Source organism: Anser brachyrhynchus (genome assembly GCF_964034855.1).
Source record: "Anser brachyrhynchus genome assembly, chromosome: 21".
Taxonomy (NCBI): Eukaryota; Metazoa; Chordata; class Aves; order Anseriformes; family Anatidae; genus Anser; species Anser brachyrhynchus.
The window spans coordinates 7,905,801-7,928,288 of NC_137714.1; the positions used below are offsets into that span (position 1 = coordinate 7,905,801).

At 45.5% G+C, this 22,488-nt stretch overlaps 1 protein-coding gene across 5 annotated transcripts in view; it reads left to right on the forward strand.

The window, feature by feature from the left end:
- LOC308181331 (actin-1-like) overlaps positions 1-22,488 on the forward strand; it is a gene marked incomplete at its 3' end in the record, with an annotated part of 131,929 nt that overhangs the window by 69,748 nt on the left and 39,693 nt on the right. For 3 of the 5 annotated variants that reach the window (XM_080564485.1, XM_080564486.1, XM_080564488.1), the window contains one exon: positions 7,540-7,612. Of the gene's footprint in view, positions 1-6,173; positions 7,088-7,539; positions 7,613-22,488 lie in introns of those variants that run through there. The other 2 variants (XM_080564487.1, XM_080564489.1) reach the window with 2 other exon arrangements.

Genomic DNA, 22,488 nt, shown 5'->3' on the forward strand with positions numbered 1-22,488 from the left:
GTTTTACAGCTTTCTGTAGCTGCAGTGACCTCATGGAGCTGCTGGAACTTTTAAATACCCCGTTCCCCAGCCGAGGGGGGCACGCAGGGCAGAAGAAGCAGCTAGGAGGTACGGGACACTTGCATGCTGCCCTGCAGAGGGGTGAGCATTGGTTCAGTGCCTACATTGCAGAGACTTCGTGTCCACCACCAGCTTAGCAGACTTGCAGGTGTGTTTCTGAACAAGAATAGGTCTGAACGAATGTGGGCAGGCAGGCACACGATGCGCGTGTTGGTGCTTTTCTCTGCTGGGATGTAGGCTAGAAGGGGAGCAAGTATCAGACTAGAAAGATAAGGACTGTGTATGTGAGCATCTGTTGGTATAGGCTTATGTACATGTGCATGCACGCATTCTCACAAGCTTTAATGATAAATTTAAAAAAGGCGAGGAAAACAACTGTAAAGTACGGTGGATTTACAGCAGATTTTAAAAATTAATACTCAAACATGAAAATGCTTTATACAAGAAAGAAACCTTTTAATAACTTCTCCGTCCTAGGAAAAAAAGAATAATGAATAATTCAGCTACCCACCAAGAAAACCGATTTGCTGAACAAGTGTAAAATAAATCTGAGGGAGAACTTGTCCAGATTCCCTAAATTAAGAACCTGGTTTGGGAATGATAAAAGTAAAGCTTCATATAGCATGAAAGTCTCTGTAATACTTTTGTTAGTAGTGTTATTTATTACCATTCATCTTATTTACTGCAGTAGAGCCAGGAGTGCCCCTGTTGTGACAGGTCCATCAGAAAGCCAGCGGAGGAGAGGGCTGAGCTCCAAACGCTTGTGACCCACCTGGCAGAAGGGGCAGAAGGAAGGGGCATCATGCTCAGGGTGGCAGTTCCTGATGTTGGAGTGGAAATGCACTAACACTGGCTTTAGATTGACTTTTGGTGCAAGAATAAAAAACATGGAGAGATAGACACTAGAACAGCACATTAATGCAGCACCTGTGACTCTCTGTAACTTGTCTGTGGTGTTATCCTGAAGACTTCACCGTGAGATTGCCTTCTATCTATGGGTACCCGGAAAGGTGAGCTTGAGGAAGAAGGCTGGCATTCTCTTATTTTGCTACAGATCACAGTTTGAAATACTTTGTGCCTGTGCACAGCCTCCCTCAGCAAAGTCACGCGTAAGCTGAAGTCACATGAAAAGCAGAGGGATTAAATCATATGCTGGGGGAGCTTTGCTAGTTAGAACTGGTTTGCCTGCAGAATAGGACCCAAATCTGATCTGTAAAGAAATAAATGCCTTAGTTATCCCGGAATAACCCCAAGACATAAGTCAGCAATGGGTCTTTAATACAGACTTCAACTTGCACTAGAGATTTTCAAAGAATTTCATAATCAATTGGTGGCATTTTAGAAGCAGCTACATCTGCAAAAACACCTGCTGGCTCCTATTTGTTATATCTCTGAGGGGGAGTAATGGTCAATGGCTGAAGCAAAGCTGACACCAAACTCCCAAGTAGGGAGGACAGTGGGGTGCCTCTGACAGATCAAGGTCATCATCCTTGGAAGCCCAATTCTCCCTTCCAGGAGAGGGTCTGTCCTTCTACTCCCAGTGATGCTCTGGAGCTTAGTTCCTAGCTGTGAGCGCATCACATCTGAGAAAAGCCACTTGAGAGGAAGACCTTGGAGACACCTTTGTCTGTAGCAAGGACTGCTGAAGGTTGGGCACGCTGTTCTGGAAATGGCACCGCTCTGGGCACTTCTTGTAGAAGGCCCCTGCTTTATGCACGCCGCCTTCTTTTCCACTTCTGTGGTGGGACTGAGCATAGGTGGGGTGTGTAGGAATTCCTGGTAGAAAGGACTAGTGTTTCCTTACTTGTCAGCTTGCTTCAGACACAAATTCATTTGCTGCCCCTGAAGCAACCCGGTCAAGGCTGTGTGGTCTGCTTGGAGGCCCAATCCTGTTTCTGATCCACGGGAGGTGCTCTGCATAGACTGAGCCCTTTCTCTGCCATGCTATAAAAGAGTTGGGCTTTGCGTACTGCGCTTTGGAATGAGCCCCTCGGAGGAACAGGCTCCATAAAGTTTTTATAACCCATATTTTATAAGGTATAGAGAGTTGGACGAAAGGAGTTTTTTTCATGTGTGTATGTGCATATGAATCAGAGCTAATGCACAGGTAATTCAGCCTGGCAAAGTAGGCTGGACCACAGTCCCAATTTCAGTCTAAGCTGACCTCTAGGATGTGGATGAGAATAAAGTTGATGGGGAACAGTATGGCAGTGGTTAGAGACGTGATAAAATCTGATCACCTTCAGAGCAGAAGAAAGAGCTCTCCTCGTGCTAGCCACCGTGTCCTCGAATAGTACAGTATGAGGGTTTTGCCAGGGAAGGACCAACCTTCTCTAGATTGCGTTTTGTGGGTTTGAAGAATTTCTTCTAAGTAATACTCAGAAAGTGACTGTTCCTTATGTATCAGTTTTTTAAACCTTAATGTAATTATGCAGCATGGTGTAGGCATATTAAGGCACTCCCTCTGTCATTGAGTGAGGGTGTGAAAGAGAAAACAACACAAGGGATTGCTTCTCTCTCTCTTTTTTTTTTTCCCCAAAATGAATATTTACTCCAGTAAAGCTCAGAAATTTTGTATCTTGTTGCATCTCTGAATACAGAAGTCCCTGTATTGAATGCTGAGCACATGAGACATTTATTTATGCATCTTTTTATCTCATGGGCTCCACAGGAGCAAATCTTTCCATTCCCAACCCAGCCTTCTCGCAGAAGCGTGAAGGTCGTTCACACGGAGTGTGGGTAGGAGTTACGTCTGGGGCAAGAGGCTGAACCATGCGATGCTCTCAGCACAGTCTGGGCCTGGGCAAAGCTCTGTGGAACCTCATCAGTCTGTGCATGTTCTCAGCGATCCGCTCCACGTTCCAGGTTCTCTTGTAAAACACCAATTTTGGTTGTAGGACAGGAGCCCAGTGGTGACCACTGGTAAGAAACCTGGTCTGATTCACATCGAAGCCCTCAGCTTAGTGCCAGCGTGAAGTAATCCCAAATTGGACCCCACACATTCATGACATTGCAAACACGGCCATTTGAAACGCTTTTAGAATCTGGGTTTTCGGCAGTCGTGTTCAACCTCAAAGGCTGGAAATGTCGGCAGTCTCTGCCACAAAGATGACCACAAGCCATTGGGGATCACTGGTGTCTAGCCACAGCAGGACGAGCAGGAGGCGCTGGCCCACTGCAGCGCCCTTTGCTCTCCCATGAGCACAAAACCTGTAAAAAGCTGCTCCTGGCTCAGGGTGGACTTCTGCTAGGGAAGCATTTCAGAAGGGTGTCTGCAGCAGTCCAGCTGCGAGACAGGGGAGAACTTGGTCGCAGTGTTTTGTAGTTAACAAAACAAAAACTAACGTTATTCTGCAACAGTAATTTAGACGTGGTCAAGGTTTTAGCAGTTGTAAGGAATATTACCTGCTATAAAGTCTGAATGGTGTTGAATTTACAAAAAGTGCCTGATGTAAAATCATACTGTCAGGAACAATTAGCCATGGTGCATAAAAAACCTCTTACAGAGATTACACTTCCCAGATTGTTTTACAGAGAAACTTTGTGTTAATGTTATGCTTTGAATGCCTTTTGCCGTGAAGCATTTAAGAAACAACAGTTTATAGTCTCAGATCTTTATGGTTTGGAAGAATGAACACTCCCCTCATGTTAGGCCAAATTGATGTTTTAAATTCAGGAGAAACCCCATCATGTTATAAAAAGGAGAGAATGTCCTAAGAAGAAAGTGGTCAAATCATTCCAAGATGTTATGGGTTTAAGGTTTTTTTTTGAGCATTTTTTTTTTCCTACGGAAAAATTTTCATGATCCTGGGCATATGGTCAAAAAACACAGAAGTGAGATATTTTTAGACAAGCACATTTGGGATAAAGTTACCCGCCCCAGCGTGCGCACGGGGACAACCTGGGCTGCCCGCAGCGATGCGGGCACCGTGCGGGAGGTGTGCCCGGCCGGTGCAGAAGGCGAGGGTGTGAGCATCCCCTGCTCCTCGCTTCGTGGCCTTTCTTTGCTCAGAGAGGCCGTGTGTGCTCTGGGAGCGCTGCCTGCCGTGGGGATGTGCGCACCGTCCTGGCACAGGGCTCGTGGTGCTCGGCAAGGCAGGGCTGAGGCCAAGCAAACTACAAAGAGCAGGATGGCTCCTCCTGCATGTCCTGCTCCAAGCCTTGATGCTACAGTGGGAAGGGGCTGAAGGACAGGGCTATGGGCAGGTGAGGAAGCCCCCTGTTCTCCTGGCACCGAGGGCACCGCCACAAAGCCCAGCCCTCGCCCCCGGCCAGCAGTTTTGGGGTGCAGCCACAATTCATCCCCGCCAACGTCTGTGCATCGCTGGAGCCCACTCCTGCGGCTCAGGCTCAGTTGAGTGATGCAGGATCCAACTTTGTAAGATCTGCCTGTAGTTTTTTTCCAGCCCTGTCAGCGCTGCAGAGCCAAGGCATCCCTGGCAGCTCGGGCTGGATTCTGTTTGGCCTCACGCATCATCACCAGGCTTGCTGGTTAATTCAGGCGGAGGGTGATGATGTGTGAGGCAGAAAAAGCACAGCCTGGCCTTCAGGTGCTGGGCACAGTCACCACAAAGGCAGGCAGGAAAATGCTGTTTCCATTTGTACACTTGAGTGAGCGTGACCTGGGAATCCTGGAGGCTGCAGCAGAGCCTGGACCACGGCGAGGCTGACAGCATGGCCACAGAGGCATTTGGATGGCTGAGAAACCTCTGTGGCAGCAGACTCGTCTCTCTGCGGGCTGTGTGAGCACCGGCCTGGCACCGCAAGCCCAGGTGAGATCCCTGAGCAATGTTTTCAGCTCAGTTACACGTGGGACACCTCAGCACCCCTGCAGCCAGCACCCCACATGTCTGCTTCATGGCTGCGTGAGCCCACCCTTGTGTGGATGCCCCCGTGGGAGGCTGTTCTCTGGTTGTGTCCTCCTTAACGGGTTCCCTAGCTGCGATGGATGTACGACTATTTTTAGGAGTGGCCAGCAGCCGCCTGGCATTGGATCAATAGATGCATACCAAGATGAACTCTGCAGGGTATTTTCAGTTCCCACTGCCCCATATTAGGAGACGCGGGACCAAAATAACTGGAAAAGCCTATAGCCACGCAAAGAACACAACATAAATGCAGACCAGGAAACAGGCTGAGGTATGATCGTCAATAATGCTTAAAACTCACAGTCCACACAGTTTCTGGCAGGAATGAAAAAGCAAACCACACAAGATCCTGGAATATGTGTGCAGGTATGCACTGAGTTTATTCTGGCGCGAGCTGAAGTATGGCCCTAATAAAAAGTCCACATCTGACATTGTGTGCTGTTCTTTTGAACTGACACGGAGAAGGTTTATTGGGACGGTGACCAAGCTACATTAGGCCTTGGATTTGTAGATGACTAAGCCAGACATTGGTCTGCACATGAATTTTGGAAGGCTGATGGCATCACATGCAGTCACAGCGCTGCAAATATTCACGTGTACGAAACAAGACCAAGGTGAGGAATGCCGGGGAGACGACCTCGGCAGTCCGCTCATTCTTTGGCTTGTAGGCTCAGGTTTGCACCTCCCAGAAGGAAGAGGAAGAGTGTGAGGAGGAAGACATATGCCCACAAGCTGGGAGAGAACGCCTCCTTTCTGTAAACGTGGTGTTTGGAGTGAGTCACGCTGCTCAGAAGGGCCAGGACTTGATCCAAAGCTGACTGAGATCAACAGCAGTCTTTCCACTAAATTTAGGGAAAGCTGGAGCCCTTGGACGAATGCTGACCACTTGGGAAGAACACAGAGCCCCGGCAGTAGTACCGTAGATGCAGAAAACCAGCCCTAAGCTCCCTTGGAAATGCTACTGTTTGCTCCTTTTTTTAATTAATTCATGCATAGAACCTAAAAATCTCATCACAAAAGGCTTCACAAACAGATGGTTGTACTGTGCCCCCCCCCCCCCCCCACTCGTACTTGTTTGTAAAAACACATGTAAAACAAGAAGTCAGATGTGAGTTAGGCACTCTGCCTCTTAGGTGGGACTCCTCCCGAGTCCAACAGGAGTGCCAGGAGAGCTTCTTTCAACTTCAGATTATGTGATATATTAGTTTGGTCTCAGAAGACACAGTGCTTCCTTATTTATGTAGCTTTGATCTAAAAAGCTGTTTATTTATGTTTTATTGAACTATAAAACATCCAGTAAACATGCCTTATGTTTTTATTATGTTCTACATGGACTCTGTCATGAAAATGTCAGGGAAAAATAATGAAGATCTTTATTGTGTTGCTGCTGGTGTCTTCCTTTGGAAGTTCCTACGCTTTGCGTTTCTGTTCAGATGACTGTAAAATTCATAAGGCCTGCAGATGTCTTGCCTGCTGAGCATCTGGAGGAGAAGGAAGTTTTTCCTTATGGAGTCCCAATGGATGCACTACTGGGGGCATTATCAGAAAATAATCATTTGGCATTTCTCTTTGGATGCCACTTGATGGGATCTCTATCATAGCTGTCTGGAGGTATGAATTACGGTGGTGGGAGCTGCTTTCTGTGCTCAGCTGCTTGTGAGAAGACGCAGGATGCGCTCTGTGCTTGCACCGTCCCACAGCAGCCAGCAAACTACCAGGAAAACCTGATCAAGGCCCGGGGCACGGGCTCTCAGCCTTAAAGCTGCAGCGTTAATTCCTGCAGTGTCCTTGGGTAAGGACTTCCAGGTTTTTAGAGAATCGGTAATATCCTCAATTATGTAACAGTGCTTCCTCCCGGCTTACGGCGTTCCCAACATTGTTTTAAAAGAGCCAAGGTAGAAATTTGTCGTCCAAGGGAGCAGAGCAGGAGCACGGCCCCCGCTGATCAGCCAGGGGCAGGCCCAGGTGAGCTGCAGGTGTGTGCTGACGGGGGCTCCCCTGTAGCAGGCTGCCGCTGGCCCTCCCTCCACCTGAAGCTCTTCAGGCCATGGAGGCTCCGTGCTCCTGGACGCTCTCTGGTATGTTCAGGCCTTTCCCAGAGAACCTGAAGGGTTTTCCGGTCTCTCAGCTGCCAGGCCCTGCAGCGAGAGGGGCTTTGGGTACGGAAATGCTGCTGTGGGTGGTGGCTTGTGTGGGGAGGGTGCCCGAGCTGGGGCTGGGAAGCCTCCTGGTGCCTTTGCGCTGGTGGCCCTGGGAAGGTGGGAGCTGTGGTGGTGTGGGGGCTCTGAAGGGCCTGTAGGAAGGCAGGGAGCCTGTGGATGTGCCCTTCTAGGCTGCGTGTAAGAGTCCCATGAGAAGTGTTATAAATGGCGTGTCAGGAGTTAGTGCGCTTCTTGTCTCTCTCACAAATCGATGTTAGGGTTTCTGTGCCCTTATTTCAGCAGGGTAGTGGTGGTTACTCCTCATCCCAGGCCCAAGCCAGCTGCTCCAAGAACAGAGCTTGAAGATGAGCAAGTCCTTGTAGTGGGAAATGAGTCCTTTTTCTGACGCTGCTTCTCACCGACTCTGTTTCTTATGTGTTGTTTTTTTTTCTTTTCCCTCTTTATGGTAGAAGTCTTCTCTTCCTGCCTGACAGAAGACAGCAGCGTGGTCGCTGGAGCCTTGTACCGCCGGTAGCTGAGCAGGTCAGTGCCCCGTGTGCGAGAGGAGAAGTGGGTTCTTTGAGGTGGGGAAGCCTGGAATGCTTCAGACTTACATGAGTATGATTCAGCATTTCAGAAGCATAATACCATGGCAGCCGGGATCTGGGCCTTGTGTTGATAGCTCTTTCTCTACAAAATGTGTTCTTCAATCCACTCTGAGACCCATGCGCACGAGTCCCGTCTGGGGGTCTGCAGCAGGAGCGATTCAGACATGTGAAAGTTTGCTTCCTTTCCATTTGAACGGAGAGCGAAAGGCTAATTCCATTTTACAGTCATCTTTGTACCAATATAGTTTGTATGTTGCATTTGACCTCCTGTAACAAGGTTAAACCACAAGGATCCCCTTGAGAAGTTGCTATTCATCTTTTATATGTGAAGATTTTCAAGTATAGAAAGGGGATAAACCTAATATGGTGTTTAATGGAAAAAAATTATGACACCAATAACACATCTGTGTCTGTAATTTCACAGGTTTTCTTTCTGTATATTTATATATGTATATATGTATAATTTAATATCAGCCTCAGGGTTGTGGTCTCACATGTCATCAGCTTGCAGGAAACTGGATCCTTGGACTAAGTATCAGATGAGTTGCTAATGTTTGGAAAAAAAGCAAAAAACATGCTTTGGGTCTCTGTTTTATGGCCGTTATTGAAGTAAGAATTTGTGATTGTAACCCGATGCTTGCTTCACCAACATGTTTTCATTATTGTCTGGATAATTGAAAGTCCAGGCAAATTTGGATGTTAGGAGATATTATACATGAAGGTCTCAGTGCTCAGCACAGCTGAATGTAGAGGTGGTTCAGATTAAGGATGAATGTTTCACCATTTTATGTGGGTTAGAGATTGTTTTATTCCCCACCAGCAGCAGTCCAGACACAGGCTGATTAACATGTACTTAGTTTACTTCCAGGGCTGCTTCTCCAGCACACCCAGGCTGTTGTGCGTGAGCTCTCGCTCTGAGCAGAAGTGTAACTTCTCAGGCTGACTTGGCAGCAATTCAGAGTAAACTACTCACAACAATACAACGATGTATTTTATCTTACTCTGCAAGGAAATGACCAAACAAAAATGGGAGTCGAGTCTGAGCTAGCCTGCGTGTGTCTAAGGAGCAGGGGGGGTCTAGAGGTGGAACTGTGGGAAAACTGCTTGCAAAATTCCTTTTAAATGTGAGAATGACTATTGTTGCTGCTTGTTAGGGTGGAAATCCCTGAAATGTCTTATCTTTCCTGCTATGCGCAAGACGTTTCTGTAGAAAGAAGCTGCTAGATCTTCCCCAGCCTGCAAAAAGGAGTCTAAGCCTTTCTGTCTGTTTTGGGCCAGTCCTCGCAGAAGTTCGGCTTGTTTTTGTTTGTTTATGTGAAATGGGTGGTCCTGGTTCAGTTTGTGGGTTCCAGGGCTATAAAAAAGCCCAGAACCTTGGTTTGTTGGCAGGAGCTGACATTTGTTGAAAATCATCAGAGCCGAAAGGACAGATGATGGGGACGTAACCCAAAAGGTGGTCCTCTGTGTCAGCGAGACATGATGACAGGGGCACCTCTCTGCCATAGTCCAGGCCTATTCCTCTTCCGTGGGTAAACACATGATTTAAGTCCATAGGATTTATGGATCTAGCGGTTTCCCCACTACGTTAACTAAAAGTTGACATAGAAAAAGGTAAATGAGGTTTGTAAGCTAATCCCTATTAACTGGGCATAACTGGAAAATTAAACCAAACAAAAACTTTGGGTGGCTTTGAAAAACACCATGAGACTTTTCTGCCAGATTTCTGAATCCTTTAATTAGATGCACGTGTCTCCACTGACTAAAAACCAGGGCTCGATCTCTCATTAATCTTCACACACGAGGGGCAACCAGTTCAGTGCAGCGTTCTGCCACGGCACGAGCAGACACTGGACAACGTGACAGCAGAGCGGCTTATTGCTGACCCGCCGCTTGGGTAAAAAGCCTTTGAACAATTGGAAAAACCTAACTCCATATTTGAGTTCTGCAAGGAACTAATTACTTGCCTGGACTCTGCCCACATACCAGCTTCTACCCCCATAAATCCACCGAACAGCAGGCATCCATGAAAGTCCTCCACACTTCTTTTCTGAATCAGGCTCTTTATGTGTATCTCAACTTGCTTGTGGAAGATTCATGGCCCAAGCTGCCTTAAGTATTTTTGTTATGAATAGGAACCCTTAAACATTTCCTTCTCATTTAATTTATCATTTTTTTTAAGCTTTCAACACTGGGTGCAAGCTAGAAATAATGGGAGGCAAAGTTTGTCCCTGAGAAAAGGGCTTTAAAATAATAAAGCGTGCAGTGGGGAAGGAGAGGAACAAGGGAAATAAATTAGCTACTTGCGAGATGGGAAGTTTTTTGTGTCGTGTGGTTTCTGCATTCCGTCCCGGTGTCTCTAAGTATTGACTTTATTCCGTGTTTGAGTTTGCTATTAGGCACAAACGAGAAAATGGCAAAAAGAGCAATGACAATTGGAGCAACCGTGTCCCGTGCTTGCTGCTGGCTTTGGGACGTGGAGGTGTGCAGAGGTCATTCCTCGCTGCCGGGACTTCTCATAAGGAAGACTGGTCAGAGATAAATGCAGCTCAGTAGTTCCACTTCTGCAAGGTTCTTGTTAATAATTAATTATTAAGCACTGGTGATTTATTTCCACTCGCACCAGTGTTTTTTCTCCATGTGGGCTGGGAAAGTTAAGGCTGTGTTTTGAATTAGGGGTTCAAACAAATCTGCTCAGCTCAAAAGGAAACGGAGTTGAAAACACTGACTTCCTCCTGGTCAGGCATCACAACAATAAACCTGTTGAGATTTCACTTGGAAATGGGTTGCGGATTTGCTAATAAGTTTAGTAAATCATTTTACAGCTGGATTTGTCCTTTAAGTTCATAACAGAATATGAAGTCTAATACTAGCAATAGCTCTAGAATTTAAACTAGAGCCATGTTTGGAATAAACGCTTTGTTTACTGCATCTTTAAAAGAATAAGGAAATTCAAATTAAATACAAAATAGGGTGTTCTGATCTATACAGAAATCCCTAAGATTATGCAGTGAGGAATACCTATATAGTCATCAGACTTTCTATGAAAAAAAAAAAAAGGATGAAATGCAAGTCCTGAGCAGTTGCTTCATGTGCAGCTTGGCCCTCAGATACAATAACGGGCTACTTTTCTCAGCCGCTGAAAGCCCTTTTTTACGGGGGCAATTTGGTTAGATGTCTTTTCAAAGGGAAATTTTATCCACCTTGTTTTTGACTGCGTGCTGCGTATGTGTGGCATACGGACTTACAAATGTGCAAATCGCTACCAGAGTAAGAACGAACCTTACCATGAGCAAACGATATGGTGTGTGTGATGTAAATTTTCAGGAGTTTCACGTTTGGTCAAATCGCACTTTATAAAACGTCAGTGACAAACCTCGAGTTGTCTTTAGGTGGAGCAGTTCTCTTCCTGTTGCTGAGCTCACCTTGGTGTTTGCAAGCCGGCTCTTCTGCTGCTCGGACACTCGAGCGTCTCTGAGCTGAGTGCTGGGAATGAGGTGCCCGGATGAAATGTGGTTACCTTCCCAGAAGGCGAGGCTTATCACCTCCAGGGCTGCTCTGCTTTCCACTGACTCAGAAAGAGAGCATTTTTCACTGCCTGTTCCAAACCAGCCAGGGAGGTGGAAGACAGCCTATATAGTTTCATCTAATCTGATGCTGGAACTCGGAAAGCATTGCGTTGGTTAGCTGTGATTCAGAACGTTAACCACTAAATCAGTTAGAGGAATTTATAATTCATTTCAGCTATTGCAGGATTTAGTACAATAAGATCATTATTGCCTTGAGATATCCTTCAGGTCATTAATTTAAATTAGAAATGCCTTCAAACAGGATATCACGCACAGCTCCTTCCATGGATTCTAGAGTTTAAGTTCAAGAAATACTTCCTGCCAGATATATTGCTTTTGCAAATGTGAGTCGCTGCTTCCCAGTTGTGTAATACCTGACTGTTTACAGTTCTCAAAGGTGGCATTGCGTAAGTGGCACAAGTATTCTTAATTATGCTAATTACCGTTGCTGCTTTGTAAAGGACTGAATTCTTCTGTAATTGAATCGCTCTCCAACATTCTGTGGCGATTTTGGTGTCACAGGGGTGGGGTTTATGTTGATTGCACGACTCACTTCTAACTTACATGCTAGTGCTATAAAGCCAGGGGATCTCCAAGATCAGTAGCAGCTCATTCCAGCTAGTTCGTAAGAATCGGCTGTGGTGGAAGGTGTTGGAGGAAAAATAACTGTGAGTGCGTGGGTGAGGTGGACATCTGCTGCGGAATGCAGCTCCTGTAATAGGGGTACAAGGCCTGGGCTAGGGGCAGGACATGGTGGTGTGAGGTGGCGAGGTGCTGGGGCTGAAGGAGGGGCCGGGGCCGAGCCAGATGTGATGGGACGAGCTGTGCATGAAGAAGGCAGAATGCCCCGATTGCCTGGGGCTGCGGGAGGCTTGCTGTGAAGGCAGTCCTCACAGCCAGGTGTTAGGCTGGACATAGCATGAAAACTGTGGGTAGAAATAATTTTCCAGAGTGAATCAATATGCCACCAGCCACCTTTAAAAGTAGTCTACAGTTTGAGCAATTGTTCTTTGAACAGAGTGGTCTTGAAATGGAAAGAGAACATCGAGATGTGGATATTACTGAGTTAGTTTTGTTTATCACCTCTTTAAGGGATTTTTTTTCTTTTTTACAGTGCTGTCATCAGCAGTTGATAATATTGCTGCTTTTGAATACATGTAAATTCTTTTTACACACCTGAGAACAGGCCTTGTGTAAAGCCAGGGAAAAAACTTTTGTTAGTTTCTGCTCTGTGCATCTGCTGATGGCTTCCTGAAAGGCACTAGGGATGTCTCCAGGAGCCCCTGTTGCCTTTGGAGGAGTATTGTAAGGGCTTTAGGGGGGAAGAGCAAAATACTGGGACTCTTCCATTCAAACCGTTGATCAGCTGGTAGTAGCTCTCTCCGTGTGGTGGGGATGCTTTTGCTGCACGATGAGCCAAGGTCTTGCACGTGCAGATCACTCTTCTGTGTCTCCAACTTGCTCGATACCTGAGCAACCTAACTTGCCCTAAACTGTAGTATAAAACTGTGTTGCACGGTCCAGCAGAAAAGACTCGGAAGTATTTAAGTGTTAATTTCTTTGGTGTTTTAGACAGGCCCAGCCTTTCATTATTTTTAGCCTGAATTCCCCTGTTCGGAATTAGGATTACCTCACACCCATGGTTTCTGTTTCACCCGGGTTTTGAGCAAAGGTCTTCGCTGAGCTTGTCAACGCTACAGGGAACTGGAGAAATCCAGCATTTGGGTCTGAGCATCCGTGCTGGGGGCTGTAAGCTTCTCTGCAGAGGTGTTTCCAGTGAGCGTTAGGTGGCCACAGAACCGCCAAGAGCTTGGGCAGCTCTGAAATCCTTTTAGGACCGGCCCATGGGAAGCAGTTCAGCCCCTTAGCAGAAATCTGGGCGTCGGAGTGGAGACTGATGGCTAGCTGGAGACGTGGCCGATCGCTTCTCCTCTGCCCCAGTCCTCCCTGTTGTCTTCCCACTTCTTGGCTAAATGGGGAAAGGAAAGCTCCTTGGCCGCTTGCCACGCTGAAACCCCCCAGCCCTGATTTATTATCACCGAAACCAGCTGCAGATGTTGGCTGGGCCAGGGCTCTGCTGCCAATTAGGGCGTCTCATGCAGAGATTACTGCTCCGCTCGCCTGGCACTCAGAGGAGAGCATGGCTGACGGGAGCGGGGCTGTGCAATAAAAACGGGCTTTAAAAAGATGAAAAATAGGTTTCACCTAGGCAGGTAAAAGACAAAGCTGAGCGGCTGGAGCAGCGCTCGGTGGCGGGGGGGCAGGGGGGGGCTGGCCCAGATTTTTAAGACTTGGTATGGGTTCCCTTTTCTTAGGTCTTTCACTGTGCTAATGAACCCTAAAATTCCACCCTGAAACTTGCCCAGCCAACTTGTCCATGTCCACGTGTGGTTTGGGGGCTTGTGATTTGTCTCGGGCTCACTGAACGTCTGGCCGGACCGTTCCTGTACTTACGTGAAACCCGCAGGAAAGCGGGCCTGGGCTTCCAGGAGCTCTGCCAGCTGTACGTGGTGGTAGGGAACACAGTTTTCAGGGAATGCATCTATGAAAATAGCTTTACCTAAACCTATGAAAAAGGGCAGGAGGAGGAGAGGACACTGAATGTCTGTGATGTACACACTGGTCGCAGGACAGGTATTTTCTTCTGCTAGTAACCCATTGCTTAACTCCAGCTGGCCACAGTTCCAGATGATCCAATTCAAAATTAGTCTGATGTAGAACCTGATCCTTTTTAATCCCTTTATCCCGTTTCTATTATATTTTGAGTCTACAATAATTTGCTGAAATTACAATAATTTTGTAATACGGTACTTCCAGTGCTATCCATATTGCCATGTGACCCGTGCATTTCTATGTATATGAATTTAAATATTGCCAAACTTAGGTTTCAATGGTGTGTGTAGCACTGCAATTGCAGTTTGACAAAGTTAAATATGACTGAGAACCAAGTGAATTAAATGTAGAAAAGGTTATTGGATTGAAATGAATATATGGAAAAACTGTAGAAGAATAAAATCTGAGACAGTCTTATTCACTGACACCATTATTGCCTATAGTGGTAGGATGCTCCCGTAGATAACAGTCATTGTGTTTCTTTTCACCCAAACAGGAAACCTAAATTTATTTTTCCCTAAAGCTGCATTTTTGTCTTGTTGCAGTTCAGCAAAACAAAGTCTGAAAGGTATTCTGTTACCTTGTTCCTGTCACATACCTTTCTAATATAGGCGTAATACTTTTGCTGTGTTCTGATGCTTCCTGGGAAAAAAATATTCCAGGAGGACTTAAACATGCCTCTGTTTCTAAAGATTTACCCCCTATATTGCATGGTCTTGTCCATCTTTTTATATGCTTGCTATCATTTTCAAAGCTAATAGGAAATGAATAGAACAAGTTATTAGAGTATTAGTTTATAACTCCTTCAGATCTTGATATTTTCTTTTTAAAGCAGCTTGTATTGACCTACTCAGGTATCAAGTGCTGAGCGCTCCAAATGAAATGCAAAAGCTAATCTCAACACTTGACTGGTTGGAATGAATTCCTTACATATACAAGCAAGATCAGAGCCCATTAGCAACCAATATTAGATTAAATGAGACTAAACATTACATAGTGTGATTTTCCTTCTAGAAGTAGTTTATTATTGCTATAATGCAAAGCACTTCTTCACTGCAGTGTAGCTCAAGTGTTTAGTCTCTCCCGGAGAGCTCGTGCGGTGCTGAGCACAGGATGCATGAAGGAGATCCCACAGCTTCAGTGGCTTATCTGGAGAGCAATCTGATGCAGTGGCCCCAGAAGAACAGAGGGATGAAATCTGATAACCAGGCTTTACCTAAACTTAATAGCAACATAAAAGACTTTATTTTCTCTTTTAAGGTTTGAAATGTATTTCGTTAAGAAAATGCGGTGTTGCGTTACCGTAATGCACAAAAGGATTTTTGCAAGCAAAGCCTTCAATAAAGTTTCACAGCTACTGTATCCTCTGGACAGTTGGACACTTGATGGGACACTTGAGAACAGCCGAAAACACACCTACAGTTAAGCCAGGAAAATAAGTGTGAAAACTGCTCAAGATGCCTTCCTAATGGCAAGCCATGGGGCTAGCCAAACCTCGGTGGGACAAGCAGGAGACGCATCCTCACCACTGGCACAAGTCTGGCTTGTTCACGTTCTGGGATGGGGCACTGGAAAAACGATTATTTCTTTTGTCTGTCGTTGTTTACTTGTGAAACTGAGAATTGATTCCATGTAGTAGGAACCGCTGCTTGCCACCAGGAGAAATTTGTGTTTGAAATGCCATTGTTCTGCTGCGCTGGGGGCAGAATTGACAAAGCGACGGGTGGCGTTTTCATTTCTAGTTTCTCTAAAGATAACATAAAAATCATGTCAGATCTCATGAGGGGATTATGTGGTGCTTGGCCAGGTGTTTTACCTAGACTTCTGAAAGCCACAAAGTAGAATAACAAATAACACTGACACAGGCGCTCTCCTGGTCTTTCCTGTCCCAATTATTGCGAACTGCCTTCCCCCCAGAACACCCCCCCCACCCCTTTAGGCTCTCCAGAAGCCTGTGATGTTGGGCTCTCTGGGCACCAGAGGTAGCTTGCAATCGATGATGAAAACCAAGCAAGGCAAATCCCACACTGTTCTGGGATGCATAGCTCGTGCTAGATAGAAATGGTGCCAGAACCAGGCTACATCAAAACACTTCATACAACTGGGGGAAGTTTTCCTGAATTTTTGTTTTAGAAGAAAAATGTAAACAAAAGCTGTAGCAGAATAAAGCAGTACATCTTCATGCTATGATCAAGCGTAACGATAGATTTTCAGCATTTATTCTAATATTGATGTATTTTCTGTAGGACAGTATGGGCGTATATTGTTAGACATTTGAAGGTGAAGTAGTGTCTTAATGTAATCAAATATTTCAGTCAATCCTGACTTTATGTTAGTTAATGTATTTTGGAATTTGAGTTTCACTCATCTATTATTTTTTTTTTTAATTTTAGAATCCCAGAGTTCTTTATAATTGGAGCTCCGTCTCCTCCATCGTCCCCTCCTGCGAGGTGGTACAATAGTTTTTCAGGAGGAACATGCGGTTCATACAGCACTAACCTAAACTCATAGTTGTAGGCAGCTTGTGGAAGGTGGCCCCATACGGGCAGGCTGTCTGTGTGCTCTAGATCAGAGGAGATGGCAGCAGTATGCATATACTGGGCACATACTGATCAACTCCAAACATTAAATATTATTTTTAAGATGAGGTGAATCATCCCATCTTGAAATAATGCCCCTCTCTTCCCATAGGCTGGGGAGGAATTTAAGTGTCTTGTTTAAGCCAGGCACCTATTCTTCTGGATGCTAACACGTGGTGGGGATGCATTCCTGCTAAGTGGTTTGCACAGGGTCCAAAGGACATCATCTGCAACACAAGGAATGGTCTTGGATCTCCCCAGACCTAATAAAGTGCCTTAACCATAACATTATTCTTTCTCTTGGTAATTTAGTGGTGTATGGAAGCATTTTATTAGTATGTGGTTTTGGACAAAACATAAAACATTTGAGCAGACCAACAGCAACTGCACTTGTACAGTTGGTAAAAACTGAAGACAATGTTTTATTAGTAAGCCTTCGTGGGTGATTTTAATCTCTCCAGCTTCTAATGGAAAGTAAACTGCAGCTGGGTGGTGAATTGCAGCAGGTTGGCTCTTCTGTTGTGCATCAACAGCGAGGTCGGCAGCTCTTGTCTGCTGAGACCTGGTCCTCCAGGCACCGAAGGGCTCTGCTCCTGCTGAGCCGGGTGGGAGATGCTGCTGGTTGTTTGGCAGCAGGAATGCACACTGCAGCATCTGCAGGTTGTGCGTTTTCCACATTCGATGTGAACCAATAAAACCAAGCCTATAATATACAAAAACAGGGGCTGGGTAGTTAATGGTGAGACTCTTGCCTGCTTTGTGCAGCAATATTTCATTTAATAGGGTGCTACATAGTGCAAATTCACCATTTAATTATAGACTGTCAGAATTCATGTTCATATTTGCAAAGTTGGGTTAATTCTCTTTACGGTATTTGTGCTTCCCAGTCAAAACAGGAGTCACTTTCTTTCACAGCATACAGGTTCATAACAGGGTAAGATTGATGGGTAGAGAAGTGCACCTACTATAGGTTGATAACCTAGGCATTATTTTGCTACTAGCAATTTATTTTGGGTAGACATTGAGAGATCAAGTGAAAAAACAGATTGCAAAGCAACATGGAGAAAAAATTCACCCTACTGAAGTATAATCCCTTCTAAAGGATGGACTTAGCAAAACTGTCCCTGACAAAAGAGAAGCCAGGAGAAGCTGGTGGGCCGGGGGTGACTGGAACATCTCGTCGGTGTGCTGGGCTTAATTGGGCTCTTTTGGTGCTTGCACGGTTTTAATAACATTTGGAGATGTAGAACTGAAGGCAGTGGCTTCTGTTTCTGATAGATTCCTTTGCACTGAGATTTAATGGATTAGCCAAAATGATGTGAAAAAATGGATCTCTGATTTATTACCTGCAATTTTTCGCTTACTGCAGCATTTTTTTTTACTCAATCACAGTGTTTTCCACCCTGTTAAAGTCTTGTGTGAATAAGTGCTATGTTGTGTTTCTGGATTTGCCCGGAGGGCTCATCAGAGGACCCTTTGCCTACAGTCCCCACCAGGCCATTTAAACAGGAAGTTTAATTTTATAGTATTAAAAAAGAGAAAACGGTACTTAATTATCTGGCTGTGAAACAGCAGTACTCTTTCTTAATTTTAGTAGCTAATAAAATGCTGTTCCTGCAGTTAACTACTTCTGGTCCAAATGCACTACAATTTTGGCTATTTGAATAGAATATTTTATGAACTGTTATATATTGCACTACAGTTTTTAAACTCCACTATGACATATTTCTCTCAAGATTTATTAGCATTTTTTATTTAAAACAATATATTAAAGAGAGGAGAAAGAGTAATCTTAGCTAAAATTCAAATATTAGAAAAACATAACATAGACCAAATCTTTTCATTTAACTTCCCCCCCTCCCTTCTCCTCTCCCACTGTTGCTATAAAAAAGTTTTTTGGAACAACAACCCACACCTGCATCATTAATTCAATATGTCTTCCAACATGACTCAAGCCATAGTATCAGTTTCAGGGGCCATTTGCTACTTAAATGACTTTATGAAAACAGAACAATGAACTGCCCCTATGCAGTCCTTGCATTAACTCTGGCTAAAATAAACCCCGGGATCGTTTATGTCCCAGTGTCTTTTATATCCCTGCTCCTTTCCTCACAGTTGCCGTTGTGCCTCTTGCCCCCCGAGCGCGCGGGCTCTCGTTAAGCGCGACGCTGTTGTGCTGCGTCTGTCCTCAGAAACTCGTTAGTGCCTAAAGCGTATCTGCGCCAGGGCAGGAGCCTGGCTGGGGGCTTTCTAAATTGGAAATGGTTCGGGGAGCAGGCCTTTTGTCGCAGCTGGTGCTGCTGGGGTTCCAGTGCGGGGGCACGGGGCGGGCAGCGGGGCCAGGAGGCCTAAATCTGGATTTGGACCAAATGCCGAATTTGGGAACGAGCAGCACCCTCAGCCTGGTGTCGCCCGCAGCAATGGAAGCGACGATCTGCAGAGAATTCACTTCAGTTTTTGAGCAGAGTGTGGGTGCTCCTCGTGTGGTGTATTGGGCCGGGGGCTGATCCAGGAGGCCCTCAGAGCTCAGTGGGGTCGGTCCTTCCCTCCGTGGGAAGGAGCCCCCAGGTCGCGCTGGCGAGGCTCTGACTTTGCTCCCAGCCTGGGATGCTGACAAGGAGTTGGCTTAAGCACGGAGAAGTGAGATCAGCTTCTGCATCTCTTCTGTTTCTGCCTTTGGTTTTGTTCCAAGCAGCAAGAGGGAATTCCCTTCGGAGAGATGGGGATCCTGCAGCAGGCGCTTTGTGTTTGTTCACCACCCTTTGAGCTGAAGCGCTTTCTAAATAGGAAAACCACAAGAGGAAAAAAAAAAAGTCAAAACAAGTGGAAGAAAGAAGAAAACCTCGTGCAATCCAGCACAGCTGTTCACATTTCCATGCCCTCGTGAGCGGGAGCACGTGGAAGATGTGCTCCTAAGGAGATGATGCCTAAAGAAACAGTGATGGGGCACCCAGCCTCGGAGCACAAGAGGGAGCACGCCTGGGCAGCTGATTTCAAGCCATTGCAGTGAAATGAACAGGAAACTCTAATCACAAAATGTACATTCAGTGTCGTATTCTCAGCTTTCTTACCTTGGAGAGCCTTAGACATTTTGCTTCGTGTTGTGCAGCACTTTTTTCTTAAATGACTCTAAATCATCAGCAGGAGGTTTTTAATGGGACATCAACTTCTGTGCTACCGAATCTTTTTTTGGCCGTTTTAAAATAGGAGGACATGTGAAAGGCAGCGTTGGCTCCATCACTGCGATGGCCTGTGTTCTGTTGGTGTGGCTGAGGATGGCCACTGAAAAATAGTTTGCTCTTTAGGTTTTGGATGGGAGGAAAGCCTCGTAGAAACTCAGTGCCACTCTCCAAAATTCACCTGCTCTTTCTCAGGAGCCAGTTCTCATGGAAGTAGCTCTCATTCCAGGTGTGCGTCTTTATGTGGTGTGGATGCCCACAGGTGGGGAGCCACCAGGCGTCCCTTGTGCTGCCCCTTGGGAGCACCCTGACCTGGCTTCACCCAGGCTGGAGGGGAGGGTGGCTGCGGCAGGGTCCTTGGAAACGGGACTTGGAAGGGGAAAACAGGAATCGCCTCCTGATGTTCTACAAATATGCAGCAAAAGCGGAATCTGCAACTTAAAATCATTTAACCAGATTTATCCTCAATTTAAGTTTATTCCCACCCATGTACTACACCTCAGAGATGAACTCGTCCACATACTAAGCCTGTAACTGTTCTCTCTGATCTGGGTATTTTATGCAGCTTTAAATATTTGCTGTTCATAATGAAAATGCTGTGGTTGTGAGTGCCTCTTATAAACTCTACGTAAACAGCAGCCTAATGGATGTGCTGCTCTTTGTCTCCTCAAATGTTTCTAATGTCAGTTTTTAACGAGACTGATCATTCTGAGGGCTCCCACGTGGCCGGTGTTGGTCCAGCTCCTGAAAACTTTCCCAGCTTATTCAGGTAGTTCTCTTAGGTGCCTCTGGAGACACTAACATGCCAAAGTTCTCCCGGGTCCCACTACCACACTGGGACCTTTCATCTTTCTGGCTAATGTTCACTGCAGTCCAATTAATGGCACATCAGCACGTCACGATGCTACCAGCACTGACACCTATTGCAATGGATGGGCGGGTGCTGTGAGGAGTGCTGTTAGCTCCACTTTACTGCCGAGAACCGAGGCCTGGGTCCTCAGATTATTTCAGTAGGGACCGTAGTGGTGAAAACAAATGGATGGGAAATCTGCTGTGAATTACAGCGTGCAGCTGATGGGAAAGTGATGCTTTAATGCATGTGAAGAACTCAGTGAGGAATTTGCCAAGTTATGTCCAAGAAGGCTGTAGTGTGGGAAGAGTAGGACTGTGGTCTTCAGAGATGCAGGTTTATGCTTGTCACAACTCCTGTCAAGTCCTTTATGCCCTTATTCCAGGCCAGTTTGTCTCCTCTTAGCAGACAAAGAATTGCATATTCAGCGTGCAAAAGCCATGAGATCACTGCCATCCTTTCACAAGGCTTTGTGACTTTCCAGTAAGATATTCTAGATGCAGATCCTCAGCTTCTCCCGTGCCAGGACCACACAATTTTCCTCCCTTATCCATGCACAATCTCCTTGACTCCAGCAAGGTCGTTCTTGAGCTGTACAGGCATAAGTGAGAGTCCCTGGGTGTCCTGTCTGGTGGGGAAGAAATTCAGAGTAAACGACACAGCCCATAATTCCTTATGAGTCAGGTCGCTTATGATGGAAATTATCATTTGTTTGCATAAGGGATAATACCCTAGTGAGCATCTGCTTAATCTTAGCTGTCACTTAGCAATAGAGGATATGCAATTCATGCTGCCCCCCACTGTATCTAGCAGGAACCAGTTAAAAAGGAAACTATTGTCATCAATTACATGAGTCAATGTTTTAGAGAAAGTATCCTCCACAGCGGTGTCTCCATAATTTAGATGAGTGTAGTTAGTTAATTTGCAGGCTTTAAGAGACTCGGGCAACTATCAATATTAGCCTTACAAGCATATTGTATACCAGCACAAACAAATGAGGTTATCATTAATATACAACAGTCTGTTAGAAAGCGTGCTGCAGTGGAGTGTTCTCCCCTACACATGCTCTTTCACGTGTACATGTGGAGGAAATGCATCTAACAGTCTCCTGCTCTGCATAAAACTTTTTTTTTTGTTAGTGCTGCAGCTTCCACACTGCTTATCACCTATCCCAGGCATGGCTATGAATTGTTTGGGGGAAAAAAAAGCTGCCTGTTCCCTTACAAAAAGCTGCTGCTGCTCATATCCATTCTGGTTTACTCACCCTTAATATAGACATCTAAAAATCTTCCCAGATCTATTTTGAGTACTGCCTGAACACAAAAATATTTCTGCAACAGAAAGCATCTTTTTGGAGTATTTAAGAGTCTTCAAGGGCTAAATTGGGATTGGATGAGATCCAAGTTTTTGAAAAGCACAGGCTTTGGGGCAAGGGTTTTACAAAATCTGTAGCAGGGAGGATGACAAGGAAGCTTCTCTGTTTTAAGGAACACCACCTTTTAGTTCTATACCTCTTACTTCTACCTGAACCAGAATTGATTATTGCTATGGAAAAAAAAAAACAACACAAAAACACCACCAACAACAAAAAACAACAACAACAACAAAAACCTCCACCAAAGCGGATAAAGTAATTAAAAGCAGTGATATTATTCAAAAACAGACTTAACATATCTGAAACATAAAGACATCCAAAATGGCTTACATTTAGCAGCAGAGTTTCTCATTATCTGTTATAGACACCTTGAGTTCTAGGTCCAGAATTCAGAATTGAGAGGAAATGGGTTAATCAAGAAAGGCTCCAAAAGATGTCTCTGTGGGACAAGGTAGCAGCAGGTAACTGTCTGCAGAAGGTCATGTGCAGCCCTACATTGACAGCTCCAAATCAATGAACGAAACCCAAACCAGGGAGTCTTAACAAAAGAAATCACTCCTTGAGTGCTCTCAGAGTCTGTTGGCCAAGGGCGTTGAGAGGAGCTGATGGACGGAAGGGAGTTGAAGCGGAGATCTTGGCCTTGCCGTGT